The sequence below is a fragment of the Narcine bancroftii genome, chromosome 2 (genome assembly GCF_036971445.1).
Source record: "Narcine bancroftii isolate sNarBan1 chromosome 2, sNarBan1.hap1, whole genome shotgun sequence".
NCBI lineage: Eukaryota > Metazoa > Chordata > Chondrichthyes > Torpediniformes > Narcinidae > Narcine > Narcine bancroftii.
The window spans coordinates 284,622,136-284,642,067 of NC_091470.1; the positions used below are offsets into that span (position 1 = coordinate 284,622,136).

At 39.1% G+C, this 19,932-nt stretch overlaps 1 long non-coding RNA gene across 1 annotated transcript; it reads left to right on the plus strand.

Annotated features, from left to right (window-relative positions):
• The first annotated feature begins 758 nt into the window (after positions 1 to 758).
• Positions 759 to 18,020, plus strand: LOC138752710 (uncharacterized). The gene is made up of 3 exons (XR_011350863.1): positions 759 to 1,183; positions 8,711 to 8,828; positions 17,679 to 18,020. It is a non-coding gene; the product is annotated as an uncharacterized lncRNA (long non-coding RNA).
• The last annotated feature ends 1,912 nt before the right edge of the window (positions 18,021 to 19,932 follow it).

Consider the following 19,932-nt stretch of genomic DNA (forward strand, 5'->3'; position numbering starts at 1 on the left):
TTGCTCTCAAAATCACCAAGATTAAGGAACCTCTTGTGGAATTTTGGACCAAAGCCAAGATATCACGAATCTGTGTACATTGATGGGATGGAAGTGTAAGGGTTCAAGTTCAATTTTATTGTCATTTGACTGTAATAAACTCAAGTCAAATTTATTGTCATCTGATTGCAAAAGTACAATCTGACGAAGCAGCATTCTATGGTCCTTGGTGTAAAACACACAGGCATAACTAACACATTCAGACAGACAATACATAACGTGGACTAATATTCATATGTACAAATAAATGAATATTGTTTCATAAATATAAAAGTCTCAGATGGTTAGTGTGAGGATTTCCTTTGGTCAATCTGCATTGTCAATGCCTGTAGGAACAAGCTGTTTCTCAGCCTGGAGGTGCAAGATCTGATACTCCTGTATCCCTTTCCTGATTTGAGCAGCTGAAAGATGCCATGTGCAGGGTGGAAGAGGTCCTCAATGAATTTTGACATATGCCACCAAGCAAAACAGAATTTTGTTTGAAGATTAGAACCCTCAAGTTCCTTGAAGTACAGAAGACCTCTCTGGAGCCAGCATATCAAGGCAGCCACGAAGAAGGTACACTAACACCTCTATTTTCTCAGAAGTCTGAGGTGATTTGTCATGTTGTTAAATACTCTATCAAATGTTTTCAGGTGCACTGTGTAAAATATTCTGTATTGACTGGTTACATCATAATATGGTTTGATGATTCAAATATGCAGGATGTATGTGCAGGGGAACATTTTGGGCCCAGTGACCATAATTAGCTTCAAGTTAATTATGGGAAAAGATAGGTCTGATCCTCATGGTGAGATTCTAAATTGAAGGAAAGCAAATTTTGTGGAAATGAGAAAAGATCTAGGAAGAGTGGATTTGGATATGTTGTTCTCTGGCAAGTGGAAGGCCTTCAAAAGTGAAATTTTGAGAGTGCAGAGTTTGCATGTTCCTGTTAGGATTAATGGAAAAGTTAACAGGCTTAGGGAACATTAGTTTTCAAGGCATATTGGTGATCTGGCTAAGAAGACGAACGAGCTGTATAACAAGTATAGCACAAGGAGCTAATGAGGTAGTTGAAGAGTACAGAAAATGCAAGAACATACTCAAGAAGGAAATTAGGAAGGAAAAAAGAAGACACGAGGTTGTTTTCATGGATAATCTGAAGGTAACCCCAAAGGATTTCTACAAGTATATTAAGAGTAAAACGATATTAAGGGACAAAATTGGTCCACTAGAAGACCAGAGTGGTCAACTACATGTGGTGCTTCATGTAATGGGGGAGATCTTAAGCAGTTTTTTTAAAAACTCAGGTAACTGGCAGAGTGCATAAGGAAAGGAAGGGAAATAAACAGAAGTGCCATGGAACAGATGGAGATTAAGGAGGAGATGCTTGCTTCCTTTCAGTGAATAAAGGTAGATAAATCACCCGGGCCAGCTATGATATTCCCTTGGACTTTGAGGGAGATGTGTAGAAATTGCAGCATCCCTGGCAGATATATTCAAAATGTCCTTAGCCACAGGTGAGGTGCCAGAGGATTGGAGGGTAGTTCATGTTGTCCCATTGTTTAAAAAAACTCCAAAAATAAACCAGGTAATTATGGCTGGCGAGCCTGATGTCAGTAGTAGGTAAATTATTGGAAGGAGTTCTGAGAGATAGAATATATAGTACTATATTCAGACAGCCATTGGCTGATTAAGGATAGTCAGCAAAGCTTTGTGCATGGTAGGTCATGTTTAACATAGAGTTTTTCGAGGAGGTTGCTAAGAAGGTAAATAAGGTAAGACTGTGGATGTTGTCTACGTGAACTTTAGTAAATCTTTTGACAAGGTCCAACGTGGGAGGTTAGTTCAGACGGTTCAGACACTAGGTATCCATGGAGAGGTTGGAAACTGGATTCAAAATTGGCTGTGTGAGAAAAAAAAAGAGATTGGTCTTGCACGGTCGATTTTCAGATTGGAGGCCTGTGACTAGAGGTGTGCCTCAGGGATCTGTATTGTGACCATTTTTGTTTGTTGTCTATATCAATGTTCTAGGTGATAATGTGGTAAACTGGATCAGTAAGTTTGCTGAAGACACAAGATAGGAAGTGTTGTGGGCAACGAATAAAATTTTCAAAGCTTGGAGAGGGATCTGGACCTCCTAGGAGAATGAGCCAAAAAAATGGGAGATGGAGTTTAATGCCGACACATGCAAGGTGTTGAATTTTGAAAGGGCAAACCAAGGTAGGACATACACAGTAAATGAGGAGTGCGGAAGAGCAAAGAGATCTGGAAATATAAATACATTGTTCCCTGAAGGTGGCCTCACTGGTGGACAGGGTTGTAAAGAAAGCTATTGGCATCTTGGCCTTTACAAAATAAACTATTGAGTATAGGAGTTGGGATGTTATGTTGAAGTTGTTTAAGACATAGGTGAGGTCAAATTTGGAATATTGTGTGCAGTTCCATTTGCCCCAGATCTTCAGGAGTTGAGTTACCGAAAAAGATTAAACAGGTTAGGAGTTTATTCTTTGGAGCGAAGAATAATGAGGGGAGATTTGATGGAGGTTTACAAGATTGAAAGGTATAGACAAGGTGGATGTGCATAGGCTCTTTTCACTTAGATTGGGGGAGATAAATATGAGAGGCCATAATTTTAAGATGAAAGGGAAGAGGTTTAGGTGGAACATTCGTGGAATATTCTTCACTCAGAGAGTAGTGAGTGTGGAATGGGCTGCCGTGATGTGGTGAATACAGGCTTGATCTTCAGTTTTAAGAATAAATTGGATAAACACATGGATGGGAGAGGTCTAGAGGGTTATCGAATAGGAGCAGGTTAATGGGACTAATGGAATAAAGGTTGGCACAGACTAGAAGGGCCAAATGGCCTGATTTCTGTGCTGTTGCATTCTATGGTTCAATAGTTCTATGAATACAGAAGGCTGCAGAAAGTAGCAAACAGCCATGTCCATCACAGGCTTCAACATCCCATCCATTGAAAACATTTCTGCTTCACTAAGGAAATCAATATCTTAAAGGAGATATCACTCTGGTCACAACTTCTTCTCACTCGTACTCCTCTTTTCAAGATGGCGGTGCACGAGGTTGCAGCGGCCACTTTGGCTCCTCACAATGGTGAAATCCCCAACCCACTACATTGTATATATGATTAGGAAACTTAAGTCAAAGTATGAACTAGACTTTCAAATTAGTGGATTGGATCAGTAAGATTCTGTGCAGTTTAAACCTACTGAAGCAGGGAACACAGACTGTTGCAAACAGTGGAGCGGGTAGCGGAAAACATGTGGGAGACCATCAGAGCCAATGCTGGAGAAGGCCAAAGCATGGAAAACAGGCCAGCATCAGCGTTGGACTGAGAGTTAACCCCTTCAGACCCACAGTCCTGACAATCTTAAATGTAAGATCGCTGGAGAAGAAAATGGATTTCCTGAGGCTGCATCTGAACCAGAGAGAACTGGAGGGCTGCTGTGCTCTGGTGATTACAGAAACATGGCACCAAGGAACCATTCCATACTCTGCAATTCAGCTGGATAGCATTATCTCATTCAGGGCAGACAGAGACACTGCTTTTCTGGCAAGACGTGAGATGAGGGACTGTGCATTTACATCCACAAGAACTGGTGCACCAATGTCTCTGTTGTGAAGACCTTCAGCTCAGCAGAGATAGAGTACCTCCTGGTGAAATGCAGACCCTTCTACTTGCCCACGCAATTTTCGGGCATGCTGATTGCTGCAGTCTACATTCCGCCTTCGGCTACTGAGGGTGAAGCCATGAAGGAGCTTTGCGGTGCCATCTTTGAAACCTATTCTTCTCATCCTGACGCTGCCATGATTGTTGCTAGTGACTTCAACCTGAAAATGGTCTTACCATGGTTTCAACAGCAAGTGAGCATTGCCACAGTGATAGTATGGGATACTATCACCTCTGTATATATTTGTATATAGTGCTAAGGATTGGCTGAGAGCCAAAGCCACTCTTACTGGCCAGGTCATAAAGTGGTGCACCCAACCAGATCCAGGTCAGTCTGGACTGGTCGACCTCAATGTACTACTCTCCAGTCTTTTGGTAATAAAAGCTTTGGTTTGAGTCATTCTACGTGCTACAGCCACCAGAGGAGACAACACCCTGGATCGGGGATACTCCAATAATCCTAGTGCACATAAGGCTGCACCTTTACCCCACCATGGATAATCAGATCATATATCTGTCCTACTAACACCAGTGTACACATTGCTGGCAAAAGAAACTAGGTCAGTTCGTAGGGAGATCAGGATGCACCAAAGTGAATGGGCCACAGCAGCACTGCAAGACCACAGACTGGAGCTATTTCAGGTAGGTGGCCACCTCCAATGGTTAACATAGAAGAGTACACGAGCTCAGCAACTGGCTATATCAGCAAATGCATTGAGGATGTCACTAAGATTAAATGCTTCACAACCAGGGCCAGCCAGAAACCATGGTTGGATGCAGAGGTCCACATGCTTCTCAGAGCTCATGATGCTGCCTTCAGGACAAAATGTCAAATGGCACTAAGATCACCCAGGGCTGAACTCTCTTGTGCAATCCTGAAGGCAAAGCAGGGTATGCACAGAAGGTCCAAAGACAGTTGTGCGACACTGACGACACGAGCGCAGGTGGCAAGGAATCAAGACTATAATGGATCACAAAACAACCTTGTGAGGAGTCATGCATGCACAGTCACTTCTTCACCCATAGCGGGAAGCCATTGCACAGCAATGTCTAAGGTCTCTCCAGCTCCCGGCTTGTCTCCCTTGGGCAATACCTTACGCACAGCTCCTGTATCCTTCCTCAAGGTAGGCCTCACTTCTTTATCTTGATCTTTTTCTTGCTCCGTTTCTTGTGTTAGTCCAGCAGGTTTTTTTTCTTTCTTTGGTGGCATTTTAAATTATTCTTTAAATCTTCAAATACTTCTTTCTTCTATATTTCTTAAACTTTTTCAACCTTTTTTGACTCTTTTTCTCAACTATATCAAGGAAAGTAGGGATTTGCAGTCTAACCCTACATCATCACGTGACACTCTCCCCAGAAGTTGAAGCAAGAGTAATGAGCCCCTTGTGCCTGTTAGTTCATCAACAAAATCTGCAGTTTTTTTACCTCCATAAAACTTCCCTCATCTTTTCATTAAATTTGTATCTAATTCAGATAATTTTTCCAAGCTAATACATCAAGAATCCAATGGGAGAACAGGCTAGATAATAAATAAAACCAAGTAAATAAGACAGATGACTGAAGCATGACCAAAATAATGTGCTTCCTCATTCCAAAGGCATAATGTGTGCATCAGAAAATAAAGCTAAAACTAAGAATCTAATGACATTGAGGAACTTAAAATAATTATTATCACCAAAAGGAGAACACTGCAGAAATTAAGGGAATTAAATTTGAACAAATCTCCTGGACATGATTTGCATACCAGGTATCAATAAATGGTGGCAGCCGAAATAATAAATACATTAGTGATGAACTTACAAAAATTATTTTATTTCTTTAACGCTCTTAAAAGATTGGAAGTAACAAATTTTGGAGTTAGATTTAAGAAATGAGGAAAAGAATGATATGGCACTAAAACCAGGTATCTTAATAATTGTTACCAATCTGTTGATGATAACATAGAAATAACAAAGTGACTGAAAGGAAACGTCATCATCCTACAGGATGTACAACAGTAATAGGGCACTTTTAAAATGATTAAAAATATAGGACGTAAACCAAGGTCACTTAGGTCACAGCAAATTTTTTTTCCTGTGTCAAAAGTATGTGTGCACTGAATGCTTGTGCACATGTAAACTTGAAATTTATGTTTTTTTTAGACTGTGATGCCGGGAAAAATCGCTGAAAAAAAATTAACATAATTACTGCCTGTGGGCTCGTTCGCACTCAGTGCCTTTTTAGACTGCAACCACCTGAGTTCAACAGTCCTGGTAGATGGATGTGCAGTAGAGTGAATGACTGACAACAAATGTTTCCAGAATGATTTCCACTGCAGGCTTCCTCCAAAAAGTTGTAGGGGTCCTGCAGGATAAATCGCGGTGCAGGAATTGACTCAAAATTCCTGCATTTTCCTTTTTAGACTGCCCGTGTAGCGGCAACATTCCTTAATTGTATTGTTACATGCCAGCAGTCTAAAATACATAATTGTTTGAAGATAATTCCATGGCTAATAAAACTGTATTGGCGTGTTTTAATATAATACAAGTATGATTGCATTCTACAAAGTAACGTATTTAATTAAGATTTTATTCTCCACTTTGAACTACTTTGTTCACTTTGTGACCACATTAATTTCCTTTGTGTGCTGGTTGCAAAACGTGTGTGTGCATGCATGCACACAGCTTAGAGGGAACATTGGTTAGAAGGGATAAAATAGAATTTAGAAATGTATAGATTTTTATTTCAAGTTGACATGAGAGGAATAGATACAGTGAATGTACAGATTCTTTTTCCACAGAGTAGGTAAATCAGTTTTAGATGGGGGGGTATCTTTTTTTAAACTGCGAATGGGTAAGTGTACGGAACGGGCTGTCAGAGGAACTAGTTGAGGCAGGTTCTACTGCAATGTTTAAGAAAGAATCAGGAGGATACATGTATAGGATAGATTTAGAGGGTTATGAGACAAAAACAGGCAGGTAGGACAAGTGTGGGAGGGACATTTTGGTCAGCATGGCCAAGTTGGGCCAAAAGACCTGTTTCCAATTTAATGCACTTCATAGAAATGAAATAAGTATATTTGTAATAGATTATGTATGGATGCAGAAAACAAAATAGTGCACTGCTCTGTGACATGCAGAGAGTTAATTTACAAATATAGCAAGGATTTATGAAAGCAAATGTTACATTGGATTTTATTAGAAGGGTTGCATTATAAAGTAATAATAACTTGCTAAGATTAAGAATGGCTTTGGTGAGATTTCAATTGATGCAAAATGTATAGTTTTAGGCCTTTTACTTAAAGAAAGATGTACCCTGCACTTGCCTTGGAGTTAGTGGGGTGAAGATTCAAAAAGTCGATTGCCAGGGTGAGGGTGTTAATAGTTGAGGAGACATTGAATACGTCAGGGTACATCCAATGGAATTTAGAGGAATGAGATTTAATCTCTGAAAAAATACGAGATTTTGAATGGGTTTGTCATAGTAGATTGTCAAAGACAGTTTCCTTTCACCAGATATTCTAGAACTCGAGACCATTGATTCTCACTAGGAAGGTGACAATTTGAGGGTGAAATGAAGAAAATGTTCTTCATTCAGAGGATTATAAATCTTTGGAATTATGCATTCAAAGATGAAATAGATGTTTGGATGCTACAGGATTAGAGGATACAGGAATCAGGGAAGTAGTAAAGGCACAGGGTCAGACATGAATGTTCTCAATGCTAAAGTGGGTCTGAATACTATTTACCTTTCTCCAACTTCCAGTCCTCAGTTATCTAAGGTGTTCTAAGGTTAGAGGCAATGAATGTGTAAGTATTGAAATTGAAGGAGGCATGATGATCAGAGACTAAGAGCAACAAAGAAAGTTAAAAAGGGAGAGAAAACATGGCAATTACCATAGAAACTTAATCTCAATTGTAAGTTCAAGTCTATTTGTCATCCGATTGTACCAGTACAATCTAACAAAACACTGTTCAAATAACTTGCGTTTCTGCTGATATTTGGCTTAAGAATGTATTTCTATGGCAGATCCTATGCTCAATTGTAATATATGCCTGAGTGATTTCCTAAATTGATTGTTACAGCTGTAAATAACAGAAAACCTTCAAGAAGATTTTTGTGTGAAGATAAATACATTTACACAAATCTTCTTCCACAGAAAACTTCCCAGTGTAATCAACAAATATTAAAGTAGACAAGTAAAAACAAGACTTAAATATTGATTAAAAGTATTAAAAGTGCTACCTAGTTAAAAGGTGCAGGAAAGGAAAAAGAAAACAGTATACATTGAAAGTTTTCATGGGTATTATTCAGCAGAATTTAATGCTAATCAACATATTTCAACTGCCAACTTCATCAAGTTCTCATGTTAATTGATATGTTAACTATTTAGATTACAATTCTCAATGCAGTTGTCATTTGCGATAAACCATAAACCTGTCATGGTGTTGCATTCATGCTTTATTGAATCATAATTTACTCCAGGAGTGAACATAATGGGATTGGTTAATAACTACAGATACTCTTGTGCATTTAGGTTCTTAAAATTTTACCTGATAATGTTGCAGCAGGAAAACCCAGCATCTGGGACATTATTGAAATAAGCAAGAAACTCCTTTCCCTGTCAGTTTGAAGGACTGTGAAATTAACATGGAAAGAGTCAGAAAGAGTGCATTTATACTGAATGAAGTAGCAAATCAGTCTGAGCAGAACATAATCGAGAAATAGAACCCCCCTTATGTTAGAAAAGAAATGGAAAATGAAAAGCATATGAATTTACTTTTTTTATATTTTATAAAGTACCAACAACAATTAAGATATGAAGAATGAGACTTCATGTTTGCAATAGCTAGTGTCCAGTCAGAAGTTATTTGGTAGTAATTAGCATGTAGCATATAATTAGGTGGGTAATTAAATTAGCACAGGACTTCAGTTTTTCTATAAACTTCAGATCTTGAACACCGATCAATTAATTGCAAAGATAATCTTGGCAATGATATTTTTTATTTACAAATCTTGCAGAGGGATCTGGGCCAACTGGAAAAATGGACTGAAAAATGGCGAGTGGAATCTGATGCAGACAAGTGTGAGGTGCTGCATTTTGGAAGGAGAAGCCAAGAAATGGCATACACACCGAATGGTAGGGAACTGAGAAGTGCAGTAGAATAGAGGAATCTGGGAATACAGATGCATAATTCCCTGAAAGTGGTGTCACAGTGGATAGGGTATACAGAGAGCTTTTGGCATATTGGCCTTCATAAATCAAAACCTTGACTACAGGAGTTAAGGTATTATGGTAAACTTATATAAGACATTGGTGATGCCAAATTTGGAGTATTATGTGCAATCTTGGTCACCTAACTACAGAAGAGATACCAATACCTGGTTCAAGATGGTGGTGGGGTGAGCAGCTCACAGTGGCTCCTCCGGATGTGTGCATGTTGCATGTAAAACTGAGAGCCATGCACAATCAATAAACAGGAGGATTGGACAACTGGAGCTTTGAGGAAAGCCTAGAAACCAACAACAGCACTGGGGATACCTCTAGGTGAGGTCCATGGGCACTACTGATGCAATGGCCCACTGCTGAAGAAGCAGGTCTCCAGTCCTCGGCGTCGAGTAGTGTCAGCAGCTGAGGGAATGGATGTGGTGTGAGGTGCGGCTGGCAGAGTTCAGGAGGTGGTGGCAGAAAGACCAGTTTTGGAGCTTGGAGGGATAGGACTTGGGACTACCATGCAAGCTCTCATGGAGACCTGTAGCTGTGAGAACTGGAGAACGTCATGAGACCAAACGAAGAGAGCGATGGTGAGGTCAGCTGGGCAGACAATGGGACTACCAGTTGCAGCAGGCACTTCGGAGAGTGACGTTGGAGGGAGTCAGTGGTGATATTAGCAGCCATGGACCCAGTGTGGGGATTTCCCCTTCTGGACTATGGCATAAAGTTGCTGAACTCTGTGGAACTCTAGGGTCAATTGATTGAATGCATGTCTGTACTGGAAGAGGTATTTTAAATTATGAGGGGGATAGACAGAGTAAATGTAGATAGACTTTATCCACTGAGGGTAGGTGAGATACAAACCAGAGGACATGGGCTAACAGTGTTACATCATAGAACAGCAACAATGGAAATTCACCAAGGCAGTGTTATTTTTTTCTTTTAAAACATTCTATTTATTAATTACTACTAATAATATAACACATTAGTCAAATCAAACCCAGTGTGTGTGTGTGTGTGTGTGTGTGTGTGTGTGTGTGTGTGTGTGTGTGTGTGTGTGTGTGTGTGTGTGTGTGTGTGTGTGTGTGATACCCAAACCATTACAGCTTTGGCACAATTCTGTAAAGTTATTCCAAAGTTCAGTCTTACAAACCCATTGTTGAAACACAGAAGTAATCACAAAGGAGGTGGGAGAGACAGAGCGACCAGACTGCCAAAAACTCATGAATTCTCACTGAATTTCTTCCAGAGAAATATCCTTTCATATGAATGGTTGTCACAACTCCCTTTTTCCTTGTATAGGGGAAATTAAATCTGTGACTTCCACGATGCTTCCAAAACCCAAGTACGGGTCAATCAAAGTGACCTTTCCTTTGGTCACAGTGGGGTTCAATAATTCCCCTGAAAGGAAGAATCAGCCGAATTACCCATTATCACACAGAGTCATTCCTGCTCCCTTCTATGAGTTGGCAGCTGCACATAAAAGTGCTGTTCCTTCACTGTCCCACACATCGTACTCTATCACCACCTGTGTCCCTGAAAAAAGATCCCAATGTCATTTCTCTTCTTCAAAGTAGTGAATGTAGGTACAGCCTGTACTAGCTGATGCCGTCCAGTCTCTCCAAAGCTGTAAATGGTTGCAACCTGTACAGCCCTTAAAGTGATACTCACAATAAATGAAATAGGAGCTCGTAATACCTCCCACAACAAAGAAAATTTTGATCTGTAATTTTGACCAATGTTTGAAATAATGCAGACCAATATAACATTTCTCAGTGTGGATACAAATAATGAGTTTCAATTTTCTGCAAAAAATTGCAATAAGCAATTACATTTTCCTTGCCTCTAATATGAGTTATCATTAAATCATATTCCTGCAGAATTAGACTCCAGTTTAACAATCGTCTATTTTTGTTTTCTTTTATTTTTTTCATTTTACTCAAGAACACTAAGTGATTATGGTCAGTACACACAGCAAGTGGTCCATGTGCAGACATAAACATTGAAATGCTGCAAAGCCAGTAAAGGTGACAATAATTCTTTCTCTATGGTAGAATAATTATTTTGATGTTCATTGAATTTCTAGGATAAGTAAGCTGCTGGATGGCCAATATTGCCTAAATATTCTTTTGTAATAACGCTGTAATCGTACCTTGATCACTAGCATCTACTGCTAAAGAAAATGGCTTCTCAAAGTCAGGTGACTTAAGCACAGGCTGGTGACATAAAATTTGAATTCATTCTTAATTTTATCAGTAGGCTTGCTACCTTTTTAATTTATATGTTTTTCATCTTTTTGAATTCAGACATCTGGCATTGCCTCCTTTTCTTTCTTTTTTTTTAGCATTGAATAGTTTTCGATCATGGAACCAGGTTTCTTACAATAGTGGTAAAGGGAACCTGAAGGTTTTTCCTTTATTGCTTCCCTTCATCTTTTCCCTTATAACTACTTCCCAATTTATTTTCTAACTTACTTGGATGGTCTCTATATTACCCTTTTGGAAGTTTCCACTTGGTACAAACTTAAGCTAGTGGATTAAAACATACTCATCCACTAATTTAGAAGATTCCTGCTATTTCTATTCCCATTACATCTAAATATGCTTTTATGTCATTAGGAATGCACATTTTAATTTCTTCAACTAAAACCAGCTCTCTCAGTCTGTTATAATCATCTTTTATTTTACGTGCACCATCGGTCAAAATCCATACAAGACTGATACATTATTTCCTCAAATTCCTTGATTTTTGTTTATAAGCTTCTGGAACCAATTCATAAGCTTTATACACAGCTTGTTTTACAGTCTCATAATCAGTAGCTGGGCCTTCCCTTTAATCAAGTTTTGTAACATGAGGGACCAATGGTCTTGTGGCCACTTTAGACTCTCAGCAACTTTCTCAAAATTCTGGAAGTATTAATCAATCTCTGCCTCATCAAATTATGGAACTAACATAACCTCCCTACTGGTCACAATCCTCTCACTAGGATCAGACTGGGGACCTTCATTTCTCATCTTCTCTCTCTCAAACTGCCTTTGCTTCTCTGCCTCAAATCTACATTTTTCTAACTCAAACTGTTCCAACGATAACTGTTCCTCAAAGGATTTACTCTCGGGAAACTATTCTAACTCCTCCTCTCCAAACTTGCCCACTGCTATATAATTCTCCAGATCTCCTCCTTTTTCATAGATGGCTTTATCGCAATGTCCCAACTTTTGGGCAATAACCATCAACTCATCCTTTTTCACCCTCTGCAAACTCACAGAGGATGATGATTTCAAAAACTCATCAATATTGATACCTAAAATGGATGAGAGGGGGGGGGTGGGGGGTGGCTTGGGAGGAGGGAGGGGGGGGGGAGAAAAAGTCACTGTATATGTGTGAAAAAGAAAAAGTGTATATCATGGCTAATGTGATTTATGGTGTGAAAAATAAAAAAAATTAAAAAAAAAAAAAAAAATAAATAAAAAATATTGATTGCTGCTGTTTCTCATGTACTCAAACCTTTTATTTAGCTCTCAAAAAGGAATTCAGTTAAATCAAAAATCAATCAATAAGCTCCAATTCTGTTCATAGGTACTGTAATTATAATATCAAAGATCATGTTACTATTATTCATGCAAAAGTACCACAGCGTCTTCAGATAAGAATCAGTAAAATATAATTAAACAAAAAAATCAGATGCGCTCCTAATCGCAGACCAGCAGCAATGGAAATTCACCACTCCAGTGTTAATTTTTTTCTTTTAAAACACTATATTTATTAGTAACTACTAATAAAATTACACATTAGTCAAATCAAACCCAACTCTGTGTGAATGTTCGTGTGTGTATGTGTGAGAATATACGTGTGTGTGTGTGTGTGTGTGTGTGTGTGTGTGTGTGTGTGTGTGGTGAAGAGGGAGGCGGAATACCCAAACCATTACAGCTTAGGCACAATTCTGGGAGATTATTCCAAAGCTCAGTCTTAGAAATTCACTATCAAAATGTAGACTTTTAAACTGATGCACAGAAGTCATCACGAAGTAGATGGGAGAGATTGAGTGACCAGACTGCCAAAAACTCATGAATCCTCGTTGAGTTTCTTCCAGAGAAATATCCTTTCATCTGAACAGTTGTCACAGCTCCCCTTTTCCTTGCATAGGGAAAATGAATCGCATGACTTCCACGATGGTTTCAGAACCCAGGTACAGGTCAATCAAAGTGACCTTTCTTTTGGTCATGGTGGGGTTCAGTAATTCCCTGCAAGAGAGAATCAGCTGAATTGTCCATTATTATACAGAGTCATTCCTGTTTTATATTTGATGAAATGGCCACTGCTTGTAAAAGTGCACCACCTGTTTCTCTGGAAAATGTAATTTCTCCTCTTCAAAGTAGTGAATTTTGGTTCAGCCTGTTCTAGCTGATGCCACCCAGTCTCTCCAAAGCTGTGAATAATTGTACCCTGTACTAGCCCTTAAAGTGATACATTAACTGAAATGGGAGCTTGTAATAACAGTGAAAGGTGAAAAGTTGGGGGGGGGGGGCGTGAACCTTTTCACAGAGAATAGTGGGAGTGTGGAACAAGCTGCCAGCTGAGGTGGTGAATGCAGGCTCAATTTTAACATGTAAAAAGAATTTAGACAGGTACATGGATGGGAGAGGTATGGAAGGCTATGAACTGGGTACAGTCAGTGTGACTAGACAAAAAAAAATGGTTGGACACAGTCTAGAAGGGCCAAAGGAGCCTGTTTCTGTTCTGTAGCGTTCTATGTTCTATAGTTCTATGGTTCTATGAATTGAACAGCACAATTCAAGTTGCAAATTTTGAATTTTTTATTGAATCATATTTTACTGGTTCTTATCTGAAGTTGCTGAGGTACTTTTGCATGAATAATAGTATCATGATTTTGTTACAGTACATATGACCCATTATATATGCCTCTGTGGTCAGCCACGTTTTCCAACTGCAAGCATATGCTAACTCCCAACATTCTTTCAACAAGTACAAAAGTCAGTTATGTGTTTGAGATAAAATAGAATTACAGAGGATGTAGATGTATTAACAATGAATATGCACATCACAATATATCCCCCTGGATTGCTTTCATTCATCTGAGGGATCAGTAAGGAATATTCCTAATTTACTTTCACAATCTTTTCAGAGTATTTTTCTAACCTGTCCATAGCTACAAGAAGACTTTGAAAATGATGCCTTGGTGCTCATTCTAAAGATGCTGCTTATTTCAACCACTTCATGATCCAAAATTATGAACACTGTTATTCAAGATGTCAAACATGGACTGTACAGTTCATTTATAATTTCTTAGCATACATCTTGTTCTACTATTTTTTGCCATTGTGTAGCCCATTTCATGTATTTATATATTTTTTCCAACTTTATCTGAATGGTTTTTATTATTCATTTATTCCTGGTTTCCAATATGTTTCTGATTCAAGCCATTCCAGAAAATTTGTGGCTGACCACAGAGGCTTTCTATTCTCTAGAGAAAGAAACCCCTTCCTTACCCACCACCACCATCAATGTTTTTTTTTGCATTTTTAAATGTTTCTCTTTATGTTCACTACAATATGTCTCATTGAAATAACCAACCTAACAACTAATGCCTTTGTTTTAAGTACAGTATCTTTTTACCAAGTGATTTCTGTTTATAAATAAATATCCCAAAATTCTTTAAATCTATCTGAAAAATTGAGGTTGTTCAAGATGGATATCATTCTTTCAGCTCTCATTCCAAGATTAACAAAACAAAGTTCAAATTTCAAAGCTCAAATTTATTGTCGGAGGTCACTCATGACATCACATAGAACACTGCGATTCCTTTTTCCTGTGGGCTAGGCAGGATTTCTATTTATAGGTAACTGTAAACTGTACTTAAGAAGAAAGATATGTATATCTTCTTTCTTTGGCTTGGCTTCGCGGACAAAGATTTATGGAGGGGGTAAAAAGTCCACGTCAGCTGCAGGCTCGTTTGTGGCTGACAAGTCCGATGCGGGACAGGCAGACACGGTTGCAGCGGTTGCAGGGGAAAATTGGTTGGTTGGGGTTGGGTGTTGGGTTTTTCCTCCTTTGCCTTTTGTCAGTGAGGTGGGCTCTGCGGTCTTCTTCAAAGGAGGTTGCTGCCCGTCAAACTGTGAGGCGCCAAGATGCACGGTTTGAGGCGTTATCAGCCCACTGGCGGTGGTCAATGTGGCAGGCACCAAGAGATTTCTTTAGGCAGTCCTTGTACCTTTTCTTTGGTGCACCTTTGTCACGGTGGCCAGTGGAGAGCTCGCCATATAACACGATCTTGGGAAGGCAATGGTCCTCCATTCTGGAGACGTGACCCATCCAGCGCAGCTGGATCTTCAGCAGCGTGGACTCGATGCTGTCGACCTCTGCCATCTCGAGTACTTCGACGTTAGGGATGAAAGCGCTCCAATGGATGTTGAGGATGGAGCGGAGACAACGCTGGTGGAAGTGTTCTAGGACCCGTAGGTGGTGCCGGTAGAGGACCCATGATTCGGAGCCGAACAGGAGTGTGGGTATGACAACGGCTCTGTATACGCTTATCTTTGTGAGGTTTTTCAGTTGGTTGTTTTTCCAGACTCTTTTGTGTAGTCTTCCAAAGGCGCTATTTGCCTTGGCGAGTCTGTTGTCTATCTCATTGTCGATCCTTGCATCTGATGAAATGGTGCAGCCGAGATAGGTAAACTGGTTGACCGTTTTGAGTTTTGTGTGCCCGATGGAGATGTGGGGGGGCTGGTAGTCATGGTGGGGAGCTGGCTGATGGAGGACCTCAGTTTTCTTCAGGCTGACTTCCAGGCCAAACATTTTGGCAGTTTCCGCAAAGCAGGACGTCAAGCGCTGAAGAGCTGGCTCTGAATGGGCAACTAAAGCGGCATCGTCTGCAAAGAGTAGTTCACGGACAAGTTTCTCTTGTGTCCTGGTGTGAGTTTGCAGGCGCCTCAGATTGAAGAGACTGCCATCCGTGCGGTACCGGATGTAAACAGCGTCTTCATTGTTGGGGTCTTTCATGGCTTGGTTCAGCATCATGCTGAAGAAGATTGAAAAGAGGGTTGGTGCGAGAACACAGCCTTGCTTCACGCCATTGTTAATGGAGAAGGGTTCAGAGAGCTCATTGCTGTATCTGACCCGACCTTGTTGGTTTTCGTGCAGTTGGATAATCATGTTGAGGAACTTTGGGGGACATCCGATGCGCTCTAGTATTTGCCAAAGCCCTTTCCTGCTCACGGTGTCGAAGGCTTTGGTGAGGTCAACAAAGGTGATGTAGAGTCCTTTGTTTTGTTCTCTGCACTTTTCTTGGAGCTGTCTGAGGGCAAAGACCATGTCAGTAGTTCCTCTGTTTGCACAAAAGCCGCACTGTGATTCTGGGAGAATATTCTCGGCGACACTAGGTATTATTCTATTTAGTAGAATCCTAGCGAAGATTTTGCCTGCAATGGAGAGCAGCGTGATTCCCCTGTAGTTTGAGCAGTCTGATTTTTCGCCTTTGTTTTTGTACAGGGTGATGATGGTGGCATCACGAAGATCCTGAGGCAGTTTTCCTTGGTCCCAACAAAGCTTGAAAAACTCATGTACTTAAGAAGAATGATATGTATATAAAAGAGAGAAATATAACAAACTGACAGCAAACATAGTAAAATATAAATATTCAGTAACAACTAATGTGCAAAGAAGGAGTCCTTAAATGAGTCTTTGATAGAATCTGTTGTTTTGGAGTCTGTTCCTGAACCTTAGGGTATGAGTCACGTGGCATCTATGCCTCTTTCCCGATGCCAAGAGTGAGAACAGAGCATCACCTTGGTGGTGTGGATCCTTGATGGTTGCTGCTGCTCTCTGACAGCAGCGTTCCATGCTGATTTTCAATGGTGGGGAGAATTTTGCTGTAATGTACTGTCCTGTGTCCACTATCTTTTAGCAAGGCTTCGATTCATCGGTGCCCCCATAACAGGCTGTGAGGCAGCCAGTCAGCACATTTTCCACTACATTCACTTACTAAATTTCAGAACTATTGTGCACAGTTTTCCAGATAACAAACTCTCCCGGATATGCCACTGGATCAATTTCTGTTCAACATGGAAGAAGGCAGCGTCAGCTTTATATGAATGTGGGGAAACTTTTAAAATATGCTTCAAATGCAATATTAATTGTTAATTGGGAAAAAAATGTGATAGCAAATGGTAGCAGCAGCAGTGATGTTAAATTGAGCTTAAATGACTTGATTGAGTGTTCTGATGTATTAATGGAAAGGGATAATTAAGGTTATCGAATTGATGCTGTAAAAATGGAAGTTCACAATGCACTTGATAAAGTACCAGAAAGCAAACAATGGCAAACTGAAGCCTGTAGGTTGAAAGAGGAACATCTCTAGTTAACAGGCAAAAAGAAAGTTTGCTGCTTCTTCCAAATTCAAGAAAAGAATGCATAATAACCAGCAGAAATTAGTAAGGGTGCCATTGCTCGGTCAGTGTGTTTACATTTGTTATCTGTTTATAGCCTTTGGTTTGTTTACATGTTTTACATGGTGCAACGTTTTTTTTTTGCACTACAAATTAGTGGTGATTCTGCCTGGCCTGCAATAAAAAAAGGAATCTCAGGATTGTATGTGATGCCATGTACGCACTCTGACAATAAATCTGAAATCTTTTGGATTCCTTAAGGATGTAGGCGATGATTTGTGGAAACTAGAGCTTCAGTGTTGAGGGAAGTAATGATTTCAGGCATGCATAACCTGCTGAAATGGGGAAACAGATTAACATTTTTCTTTTGCAGAGATGTGGGAAATCATGCATTCTTTCCAGAAGAATGAAGAGAAGCAGAGAGAAGTATGTGGTAAAGTTTAAAGAGGGTGCTAGCACAGAGAGGCCTTGAGAAACAAACAAATATTACCAGAAGGTGAAAATGCAAACCAAGAATCTAAGAGGCCTGTTGAATTAGCTTGCTGGATTCATGACTTTAAAGTTACATACAGCACAAAAGCAAAAAGCTATGCTAAACTTTAATAAATCACCGTTTAGTTCCTAATTCTGTTTCAAATTCGATGTCCAATTACAAACTATTAAAGTGGATACAGAGATTTATAACAGTCAGTTTTTTTTTAACTCAGATCAAGGAATGTTAAGGGATGGTTTGACAGTTCTCCCATACCATGGAAGGATAGTTGATGGTCAGTATGCAACGATGAGGGCAAAACATTTATGATGAGTGGAAAAAGAAATAGAGGTGATTGAAATTTTTCACTCAGTTGGTTATCTGAATGCACAGCTTTGAAAGTGTGGAATAAGCACTTTCAATAATAACCTGCAATAAGAAAGTAGATAGACACATGAAGCGGAAAATACTGTTATGATCTTACTGAAAAATCTAGGGGAAATGTGGCTAATTGGATATATGAGAGGGGAATTGTATTCCAATTGGTCTCATTGTGTACAGTGTTAACATGTAAATTTATAACGCGTAAGCCAGCTAAATCTATCCCCAACACAATCTTTAGTTCACTAATAATGACAGTGAGCAATAACAAGCCTAAAAATAATCATGTGGGGGAATCCTCTATTAATAAACCTTCAAGTGGATCCACATCATTGAGTGTAAAAAATTGGAGAAACTATTCATTTCTCTTGGTGGAAGAATAAATCAATTGTATTTCTCACCTGCAGGTGTGCAAAGCTCTTAAACAGCACAATACAGAAAAAAAAAATTCAGAAAACGTTAATTTTCTGAAATTTCATCTGTTGATAACAAATTCTAATATAAAATTGGCAATGAAAACATGGCAGCATATTGTAAGTTTTACTGAACTCCTCTCTAGAGCTAAGCAATATTGCTTAATTAGTTAAAAATAAAGCAAGCAAACCCAATCATTATTTGTCATGGTTGGTGTTTGACATCATTAATTTGCAACTTGTTTGAATTACTTAAGTGGGATAATTGAATTAAAATAATGTGAACTTCATTATTATATTACAGAACAAATTCAGAAGAACATTATGCTTGATAGTGAACAATATGTGATTTAATGGGACCTTCCTCCCAGAACATAGTTTTTTAGGCTAAAATCATCCCCTATAATTTTTCTTTGTGAGAGATTATAGCAGCAACCTCTATAAAGACAGTTTGATCCACAAATTGATGTCTGATTTACGGTCAGCAGTGACCAAAAGGTCTCAATTTCACTATTAGCTGGGGTTATGCTGCACTCATCTGCTCTAAGTAATATATGCTCTATGGAAATATTGTGGAAATAAGTCATAATCTTTCATTAGCAGGAATTGTCCAAAGTTGTGCATCTGAGTGTCTCACAATTGCTGTAGTATCGACACTCATCAATGTAACAATGTAAGGAAGTTATGTGGTCAAATGATGGAGATGTGTGAATATATTTAGATCTAAAAATATATTTATGATATAAATGCTTCATGTGATGTTATTAAAATACAGTGCACACATTTGTTTGAAGCACCTGTTATATATTATTTTAATTCAAGATTCACATTATATAACAATTAAAGATGAAATTAGAAAACAGAAAAATTATAAAACCTGAAAAGAAAAACAATTTCAGAGTCAAATTCTTACCTTATGAAATCTAACACCCTTGAATATGCTGCCAAAAAATTATTGGAAGTCACATCACCTGTCAAACTCAAAGCTAATTTCCCCAAATGGAGTCTCATTGAATGCATTTTGCAGTTGTCCCTCTGGTGAGATGAAAGGTAAACAGAGAGACGTCAAGATTGTTGATTTTCATTGGGAGAGTCAGCGCTCATTCTTAAATCTGCAGCAACTTATTTTTTTACAGTTAGATGAAAACAAAAAGGATAGAGTAAGTCTGCAAATAGTTAACTAGCTGAGAATAAAAATGTAAGCATTCAGGAGACTGAACCAGCATTTTGGCAGGGAAAGAAAAAAAAATGTTGGCTCAAACGGAAGCAAACTCTGCAAGCCTCCTGAAAGTGTATCGCAAGTTAGTGGAAACATTCAGATCAAACCTAGAGAAAACAGATATTTTTTTCAAGGCAAAATA